Here is a 10,044-nt window from a genome sequence, read left to right on the forward strand (position 1 = left end):
AAGACAATGTTGCCATCCCTGCGTTTTCTTCTCAGCTTTCATGTGAGCCATTCCACAGCTGAACACTGACGTCACGTGGCTCCCCTCTGATCTGAATATAATCCCTATACACATTTACATGACGGATTAAGGAGGAACAGTTCTGAGACTTTGATAGGATTCCCGAGCAAGTTGAGTGTCTTTGAGACAGGGTCTGGCCATGCATCCTAGGCTGGCTTGGAATCTGTCATCCTCCTGTCTCAGCCGCCCCAAGTGCTGAGATGACAAGCCTCCGCAGTCAGCAGGTCTGCTGTTTTTTTTGTTTTTTTTTTTTTTTCTTTTTTTTTTCTGTTTTCTTTTTTGGTTTTTCGAGACAGGGTTTCTCTGTGTAGCTTTGCGCCTTTCCTGGGACTCACTTGGTAGTCCAGGCTGGCCTCGAACTCACAGAGATCCGCCTGGCTCTGCCTCCCGAGTGCTGGGATTAAAGGCGTGCGCCACCACCGCCCGGCTGTTTTTGGTTTTTTTTTTGTTTTTTTTTTTTTGTTTTTTTTGTTTTTTTTTTTTTTTTTTTTTTTGGTTTTTCAAGACAGGGTTTCTCTGTGTAGCTTTGCGCCTTTCCTGGAACTCACTTGGTAGCCCAGGCTGGCCTCGAACTCACAGAGATCCGCCTGGCTCTGCCTCCCGAGTGCTGGGATTAAAGGCGTGCGCCACCACCGCCCGGCTGTTTTTGTTTTTTAATCTCTTGAATTCCGAACCACCTTAGTGCCAGCCACATTTCTGGGCAAGTCCTCTTCACTCAGAAAGTGTATACGTGCAAAGCCGACCGAGGAAGGAAACGTTGCAGCAAGGTGGAGATTCACAAGGCCACTCGGCAGACAATGAGCACATCTGTCTGTGGTACCCACGGCTGGACAGGAGGGATGCTTCCCGTGACCCACACAGACAGTTGTGCCACAGATGAAGGCTCCAGGTTCCTCAACTCTGCAGAACCTCCCTTGCTGGGTGAGGCCTCCTATCTGCCCTGGGAGGTTTGAAGAAGCCATCTTGACTGGTACCAAAGGTGCAGATCCTGGATAATCTCACCCATCATGAGCAGTGGCCGAGAGCCCTGCCCAGTACCCTGCCAGCATCCCTCATGGCTGAGGCATCTGGAAGCTTCACCATGGGTTTGGGGAAACACAAGGGAGACAACAGGTGTTTCCAGACCTGCATCCCCATCATTGCTTGTACTAGATGTCCAAGCATACAGTTGTGTGCTGTCGTGGTGGTCGGAGAAAGGTATGTAAGGCGTGAGGAGACAGGAACTTTTGGCTGAAGAACCCCTTTCGGCTAGAGGCCTTTTGGTTGGAGAGCCTTTTCAGGCCGAGGAGTCCTAGAGGTAAGACGTGGCAGTGGCTTGTTCCTTTGTCTCTCTGATCTTTCAGCATTTACCCCAATATCTGGCTCTGGGTTTTTTATTATAAGACCAATTAGCAATTCGTGTTACACTGTAGAGACTGGGACTGCCTTCGAGCTCACTCAAAAACACATGGAAATGTGGCAAAGCCACACAGTGAAAGGTTACTGAGCCACAAAAAGAATAAAAAGTGACCCAAAGATGCAACATGAACGAACCTTGAACACATGCTGAGTGGAAGTAGCCATGTACCATCCTCTTGCTTTTGGTTGAATGCCTGGAAAAGGTAAATCCACAAACAACAGGCAGCGTGTGGGTGAACCAATGTTGAACCAACGTTGGGCCCTGTGAGGAGGGAACTGGGATGACTGCGAACAGGGGAGAGGTTTCCTTTTCAGGCTCCCACATGGCCACCAGCAGCACAACCTTGCCTATGGGACCAACCACAGGGCCTGCTGAGCTTTCCTCTTGCTCTTTTCCATAGGGGTTTGCCCCGGGAGGGTGGAAGTGACCAGGCAACTCTGGGACGTCACTCCCTTACCTGTGCGTTGTCTCTCAATGCGCTAAACATATCCACCTCCATCAGAGACCCCACCCAAGGAGAGGGGAGTCCAGGTTTGCCTCAGCAGCCTTTTCTGGAAGGGGAGAAAGACTTTCTCAAGGGCTCTCATCAAGCCTTCTTCCTTCCCAGAGGGGTAGGATGCTAATACTCAGCTCCTTCAGCTTGGAGGAGCCCCAAAGCTTGGGTCTGCTGGTCCCAAGTTTAATCAGCAAGAAGCAAACACCATGTTTATTGGTTTTCATGTGAGTTCTGCCCTCTATTTACAAATCCCCAATCCCTCTCCAGAATGAACCCAACAAGATTTATGTCGGCTGCCTTGGTCACGTATATCCTATCTGTGGGCCACCCTCCCCAACACTGCTGCCGAAGGGTCTGAGTCTGTGCAGACTCTGGGAAGTTCGACTCGGCCCTTAGCAGACTGAAAAGTCTATTCTGAATGCTACTGGTTCCTCTCCCAGGAAGTGAGCTATTCCAGGCACTCTGGCCACGCCTGCTCCTCAGTTTCCTCTTCGTAGCATCCTTCTGCTCAGGCTTTTAGCTCAGACGGGACCATGGTGCACTCACCGATGTCTCCACTCTAACTAACAACTGCTATGATTCAAGTGCCGTTCAACACCATCACACTTCAGCACCTGACAACCTCCCCTCCCCCAAAACTAACTTGCACTGGAAGGAGGAACGGCGTTTTTCTTATTAAATGAACAACTTCAGTGTTGGCATGGGGATGGGGTGGGGTGGGCGGACGGATGGATGGATGGATGGATGGATGGACGGACCCACCAGGGAGACCAGAATGATGTGCGGAGTTAAGTCTGATGTGAGTCCATCTTTCTACCTCTTCAATGGCGTCTGTGTTTAACAATCTGTTTTTAGCCACTTCATATGCTTCTTCCCATTCAGTCCTCCATCTATCTATGATGAATTTTACTTCCATAAAGGAAATAAATGTTTAAGATTCATGACTTCCTAATTATTCTACTACATGCTGGGAATGAAAAATGAAAGCATCACATGGGGAAGTCTTGAAAATGATGTCCCTGCAGACAGATGTCAGCACACCCCTCACGAGGGCCTCTGAGGCTACTCCTGTACCTTCCGATGCCTCCCTTCCCACCCCATACTCCTGTAGCATAGTTCGAAGTCATCCTGACAGCTTTTAGTCCCTGGCAAGTGCCATACCATCCTTCATGTCCTGAATGCTGCAGCCGATGAAGGGCAGGGACAGCTCTCTGGCTCTTCTGACCTTAGGGCCAGCTCTCCCACCTGCCTCAGGCATTGATGGGTGAGGGTTAGGGGGCATCTCTCCCCTGCCCATGCCACCACATGACAGATGAGTAATGGGGACAGTTCTCCCATGCTCACAACTCGGGGCTGGCTCACACACCTCTGCCAATGGGGTTGGCTCTATGCCTACAGCTCAATCTTATGGAAATATCTTCTTTTTCTTTTCTTTCTTTCTTTTTTCTTTTTTATATATGTATTTAGTTAGTTAGTTTTGGTTTTTTGAGGCAGGGTTTCTTTGTATAGCCTTGGCAGTCCTGGAACTCACTCTGTAGACCAAGCTATCCTTGAACTCACAGAGATTCAGCTGCCTCTGCCTCCCGAGTGATGGGATTAAAGGTGTGCGCCACCACCACCCAGCATAAGCGTTTTCTTAATCGAGGGTCCCTCATCTCAGGTGACTTTATCTTGTGACAAGTTAACATAAGACTATCCAGCACAGTTGCCAAGTCCCTGGAACAAAACTCAAGGATTACCTCTGACCACGCTCTTTTCCCCTCTCTTCCCAGGCACGGACTCATTTCAAGTCTAGGAAACACAAATGTACCAGGCATGCTGGCTCACACTTGTAATCCCAGCACTTGGGAAACTGAGGCAGGAAGATCATAACAGGTCAGGTTGAGCTACAGAATGAGACCTTGCCTCAAACAAACAAAAAGCAAAATGCCAAAGGGCTGGAGAGATGTCTCAACAGTTAAGAGCACTGGCTATTCTTCCAGAAGACCTGAATTAGATTCCCAGCACTCCTGTGGCAACTCACAACCATATGTCACATCATCTCCGAGGGATCTGACACCCTCTTCTGGCTTACTCAGGCACCAGGCACAGGCACCAGGCATATACATGGTACACAGATATATATGTAGGAAAAACACATTTAAAAAATCCATACATACAGCCATGCCTGTGTGTGCTTGTATTTAAGCATGTGTGTGTGTGTACATGCATTTGTGGGTTTGTTTTCATTTTAATTTTTTAAAATATTTGGGTGCCTTTCTGCATGTTATGTCTGTGTACCATGTGTGTGCCTCGTGCCCGAGTAGGCCAGAATCACTACTGATTCCAGAACTTTCTCATCATCCTGCAATGAAAACCCAGACTCATTAGTGTTTGTTCCTGGCAACCTCAAACCTGCTTTATGTCTCCGTGGGTTTTCCTGTCCTGGGTGTTTCACAACAATGGAATTTAACAGTCTTGGTCTTCTAGGTCTGGCTTCTTTCACTCGGTGAGATGTTTTCAGGGTTTGTCCACATTAAAGTGTGAATGGGTACTTTGTGCCTCTTTGCGGTTGAATGATACTCTCCTTTATGTTATCCATTCATCAGCTGAGGGAGCCTGGCTTGTTTCTTCCTGCTGTTTCCCATAGGCCCATCTCCAGACCTAACACTCATCCCATTGTATCCTGCTCTGTACAGCACTGAGCATGTGGCATGACAGCAGACTGCCTTCTACCCAGAGGGAGAGCACCTTGGAGCAAAGGGGACCTTACATGTCCATCGTCTTACCTGGCTCAGGATCTGTCTGCAAAACACATTCTCTGTCTCCGGGGATTGTCTTTTGGAGGTTTTGTGTGGTTTGATCCCCCCACATTCCGGCCCCCCTCCCCACCTTAATGATGTTTTGCTTTTGAGACAGGGTCTCATTTTACAGTCCTGGGTAGCCTGGAACTCTGTAGACCAGGCTGGCCTGGAACTTTCTGAGATCTGCCTGCTTTTGTCTCCTGCGTGCTGGGTTTAAAAGTGACTGCCACCATTCCTGATTTGGTTTGTGTGTGTGTGTGTGTGTGTGTGTGTGTGTGTGTGTGTGTGTGTTTAAACAAAGTCTTATTTTGTGCCTTCAAATTCATGATCCTCCTGCCTCAGTTTCCTGAGTAGCTGAGGTTATAGTTTTACACTGCCATACCCAGCTACAAAACAGATTATTGTTAGTGGATATTTGACATTTTAGGAATTGTATGTGTATGGGGTGCTCCTGTGCCCTGGCGCACAGGTGGAGGCCAGAGGATACCTTGTAGGAGCTGGTTCTCTCCTTCCACCATGTGGGTCCCCGGGATGGAACACGGGTCATTAGACTACACAGTGGCAAGGGCTACTACCTGCCAAACCAGTGCTTGTCACCCCAAAAATAGACTCATCATCGTGTCCTTACTGTTGTTAGACTGCCCTGAGTCCAGCTTGCCAAACATCCTCACTGCTCCTTCCAGCCAAGATTTCAACAGACCCCCAAACAAGTTCCACCCAGTGGAACACACCATGGAATCCATGGTGTTTACATGTCACGAGTCTGCAGGGATCAAGACCACTTAAGGAAGGGGAGTCTGAGAGTGCTCAAGGGAGAGGACCTCCCAGGACTTCCCCAAAAATCAAAACAGATCCTCTGACTGGGAACAATTAAGGGAGGACCTGGAGCAGCACCACAGTGGCCATGTGGGCAGCCGGAGCCCCTTTCTGCTGATCACACCGATGGCTTTTCTGTAGGCCACGTGATGCAGGGAGGGAAGAAGCAGGAAGAGCTGAGCATCTCACTGCACATTGATAAGGGCTCTCAGACAGGGCAGCCTACTGATCTGCCCTACTGCTTCCCCACAGAGAGGTGTTGAGGGCCCTTAGAAAACGCACAAATGAGATCCGAAGGAGAGAAAGGCAAATTAATTAATTAAGCTTTTGGTTTCTAAATTGTTTACATTCTCTTTCCCTCAGTAAACAGTTGTTTTGGTGTTTCCCTTGACTAACAATAAATAGATAGTTATAGATGTTAGATTAGATAGTTTCCTCTCAAACTGCCTAATTCCTCTTCTTCCTGAATCCCATTCTGCATTATTTATTTGAGATAAGATATGATAGATCATTAGATAGTTTGTCAACTTGACACAATCTAGAATAACTTGGGGAGAGTCTCAGTGAGGGATTGTGTAGCTGGAGAATTTCTCTCCAGCTCCCGCCAATCCCCGCTAGTCCTGGAGCCCACTTATAAAATAAACACACCGACTCTTATATTATTTAAACTGCTTGGCCATTAGCTCAGGCCTATCATTGTCTAGCTCTTACTCTTATACTCAGCCCATTTCTGTTAATCTATATGTCGCCACGTGTTCTGTGGCTTTCCTTGTTGCCTCTACATGATGCTCCCTGAACGGCAGCTGGTGTCTCCTCTCCTCTGCCTTCCTCTCCTTTTCCTCTCTCCTCTCTGCCAGTCCCGCCTATACTTCCTGCCTGGCTACTGGCCAATCAGTGTTTTATTTATACAGAGCGATATCCACAGCAGGATTGTATACACTGGATTGGCCTGTGGGCTTGTCTGTGGGAGGTTGTCTTAATTAAGTTAACTGGTATTAGAAGAGTCAGCCTACTGTGGGTGGCACCACTCCCTAGTAAAGGGTCCTAAACAGTGTAAGGGTAGAGACGTCAAGTTGAGCACAAGCAAGCAAGCAAGCTGTGCATGCATGCCCTTGTTTCTCTCTGATCCTGACCTCGGAGAAGACATAACTAGCTATTTTAAGTTCCTGCCTCCTGTACTTCCCTTCTGCGACGGACTAAAACATAGAATTGTGAACTAAAATATATCTTTCTCTCCCCTGAGGTGTGTTCTTTTGGTTGTTGTTGTTTTTGTTTGTTTGTTTTGTGTCCCTCCCCACCTCCCGGGTACTTTATCACAGCAACAGAAATGAATCTAAAACTCAAGATCTTCAGTGGAACTCCCCAGATAGCTGAGGGTGGCCTTGAACTCCAATCCACCCGCCTCCAGATCACAAGCATTGGGATTATAGGCTTGGACCAACTCACCCAATTTTATGCAGTGCTCAGGCCTGAACCCAGTCTCCTGAGCATCTTTAAGCAAGTGCTCTACCAACTGAGCCACACCGTCAGCCCTGAATCCTCCTATCTCCCCTTCTCATCCCCCTTTGCTGCAAATCTGCCCCTGCCGGCGACTTTCACCTCCCTTTAGTGTCCATCTGCCCAGCACCTGTTCCCTCCCGTTCCAACAGCCCTGTTCTTACAGCTCTGACGCTCCTTTAACCGTGGAAACACTAGCTGCAAACACAAGGTTTTGATGGCTTAGTGTGAATCTATTTCGTTATGAACCATTCAGCTGGTCTGTGTTTCACAGTCAGGGCAGGACATCTTTGACATGGTGGTCCCAGTAGCCTTGAATAGATACTCCAGCCAAGGAGAAAGCTACAAGCAGTGGGTGTCCTGATAGACACACGCTTTATTTCCATATGGCTCTTCTGGTGGGACACTGGTTATCTTTGGTGAACAATTTACCATTCTCCACCACCAGCTGCCCAAGGTCACCGAAAGAGTCTCTCTCACGAAGCATACTCACTGCCCCACAGGTAAGTTGAGTCACTCTCCATCCTGTCTAGGCTGGGCCCTCTAGCAGAGAGGCGGTTCTTGCTCCTTGGGGCCTCTCACGGAGCCTTGAAATCTGGAGCAGCAGCCATCTGAGTCCCTTACCTACCCAGGTGCTTCAGAGAGGAAACCACAGCCCCCATCATCTTCAGAAGAAAGAACAGGAAAGAGACCGGGCCCTGGGGCCATCTTCCTCTGTCAGGAATCCCACTGTTCTCCGCTGCTCCGAGCCCCGCCCTCCACAAGTCCACCTTGCCTCTCCTCTCCAAGGCCACCTCTGAGGTGGACGCGCTTCCCGACTGCTGCTCAGCTCATCCTCTGCAGCCCACAGTTCCCAAGGGCAGAAGTTTCGAGGCCTGAAGGTGGTCTGAAGGCCCGATGGGTCAAATAGATTTTTCTGTTTTTAGTTCTGGCTTCTAGCTTATTTGCTGGCATGGTTCCCTGGAAACCTAAAAAGGCGCCTTATCTGTTTGCTTCCAGTCCATTCCAGATGCCAGCAACCACACCAAAAATGCATTTTTAGACATCGTTTCCCAGCCGGTCCCTTGCTCCCTGTCCTCCGGCCATTATTTCTCCATGTGAAGGGGACAGCACTGAGCTCCTGGGAAGGACACTGGCTATTCTGACCCTGTGCAAAGCTGAGGCTTAATGGCCCTTTGTTGCTCAAGGGTCTTTTTTTCTTTTCCATTTATTTATTCTTTTTAAAAATATTTTCTTTAAACTGGGCACTTGGAGGAAGAGGCAGGTGGAGCTCTGTGAGTCCGAGGCCAGCCTGCTCTACAAAGAGAATTGTAGGACAGCCAGGCTACACAGAGGAACCCTGTCTCAAAAAAAAACAAATATATGTGTGTGTCCGTATATGTACATATATATATATATATCATTTATGTGTGTACACATATATGTATATATATGTATCATTTGTGTGTGTGTGCACATATATATGCATCATTTGTGTGTGTGTGTGTGTATCACATGTGTGCTGGTGCCTGAAGAGGAGAGAAGAGAGGGTCAGATCCCTCAGAGCTGGAGTGATAACAATTCTGAGCTACCTGACCTGGGACCCGGGTGTTGGAGGCAGAACTCCAGTTCTCTGGATGAACAGCAAGTGCTTTTGACCAGTAAGTCACATCTTCAGCCCCTTGTTTATTTATTCTTATTTTTATTTTTTTTCCAGGCAAGGGATTGAACTCAGAGTCAATGAGGATCTACCACTGAACCACACTCCCACCTCTGGGATCTGAAACTTTCACAGTATGGTTTCCTCGTGGTTGGCCTCTGGACAGAGCTGCTTTTCCTAACCCAGACCCCGGGTTTTGCATGAAGTCTCTCTTTCATTTCTGTTTTCCTTGCAAACCGATGAGTTCTTGCCTGAACCTGTCTTATTTCCCTAAGACCTTGACCGATCCTGCAGTAGCCCCTCCCTTAGATGGACGAGTAATTAATTCTCCAGTTGGACCCAGGGAGTAGGTATAAGGCGTGTGGACTCCTCACTGGCTCAGCCTGTGATGTGCTACAAACTGACCAAGCCCAATAGAGATGATCTCAGTCTCTATCCAGTTTCTGACGTAAGTGCCAGAAAAGGCCGCTGGGCAGGGGACCGCAGGGCGGTCATTCCTTGAAGTCCTTTCCTTAAGTGCACATTTGATCTAATCATTCCTTGTTGGTGTTTCCTTTTCCTTCTTGGGCATGAGACAATGAACTCTGAAGCTACTGGCTCAGGGTGACTTTGTGGTCATTGCATGCCTGTCTCAGTATTCTATAGCTATGAGGAGACACGATGGCCATGGCAACACTTATAAAGGAAAACATTTCATTGAGGCTGGCTTCCAGTTCAGAGGTTTAGTCCATTGTCATCACGGCAGGAAGCATGGCGGCATGCAAGGTAGACATGGTGCTGGAGAAGTAGCTGAGGGTTCTACATCTGGATCCCCAAGCAGCAGGAAGAGAGACACTGGGCCTGGCTCGAGCATTTGAAACTCCAAAGCCCACCCCCAGTGACGCACTTCCTTCAACAAGGCCACACCCACTCTAACAAGGCCACACCTCCTAATCTCTCTCAAGTAGCACCACTCCCTACCGACCAACCATTCAAATATTTGAGCCTATGGGGGTCATTCCTATGTAACCCACCACAGTGTCTGACCATAGCACTCCCAGTTAAGGCATCAAGAGCAAGAAAGGATCCGTTGCTCTCAAAGAACCCACACAACCATGTTAACATCGGCTCTGAGTTAAAGCGACATGGACTTATATAAGAGAGAAGTCTCCAAACTTCAGTTGCCCGACACAATGTGAGTTTATTTCTCACTTTGAAAAAGGAGATCCACTCTGTGAGTTTGAGGCCAGCCTGGTCTACAGATCCAGGACAGGCACCAAAACTATACAGAGCAACACTGTCTCGAAGGAAAAAAGAAAGAAAGAAAGAAAAAGAAAAAGGCGATCCAGAAAGTTAAAGGGACATAAAGGGACAT

The sequence above is a fragment of the Peromyscus eremicus genome, chromosome 8a (genome assembly GCF_949786415.1).
Source record: "Peromyscus eremicus chromosome 8a, PerEre_H2_v1, whole genome shotgun sequence".
Taxonomy (NCBI): domain Eukaryota; kingdom Metazoa; phylum Chordata; class Mammalia; order Rodentia; family Cricetidae; genus Peromyscus; species Peromyscus eremicus.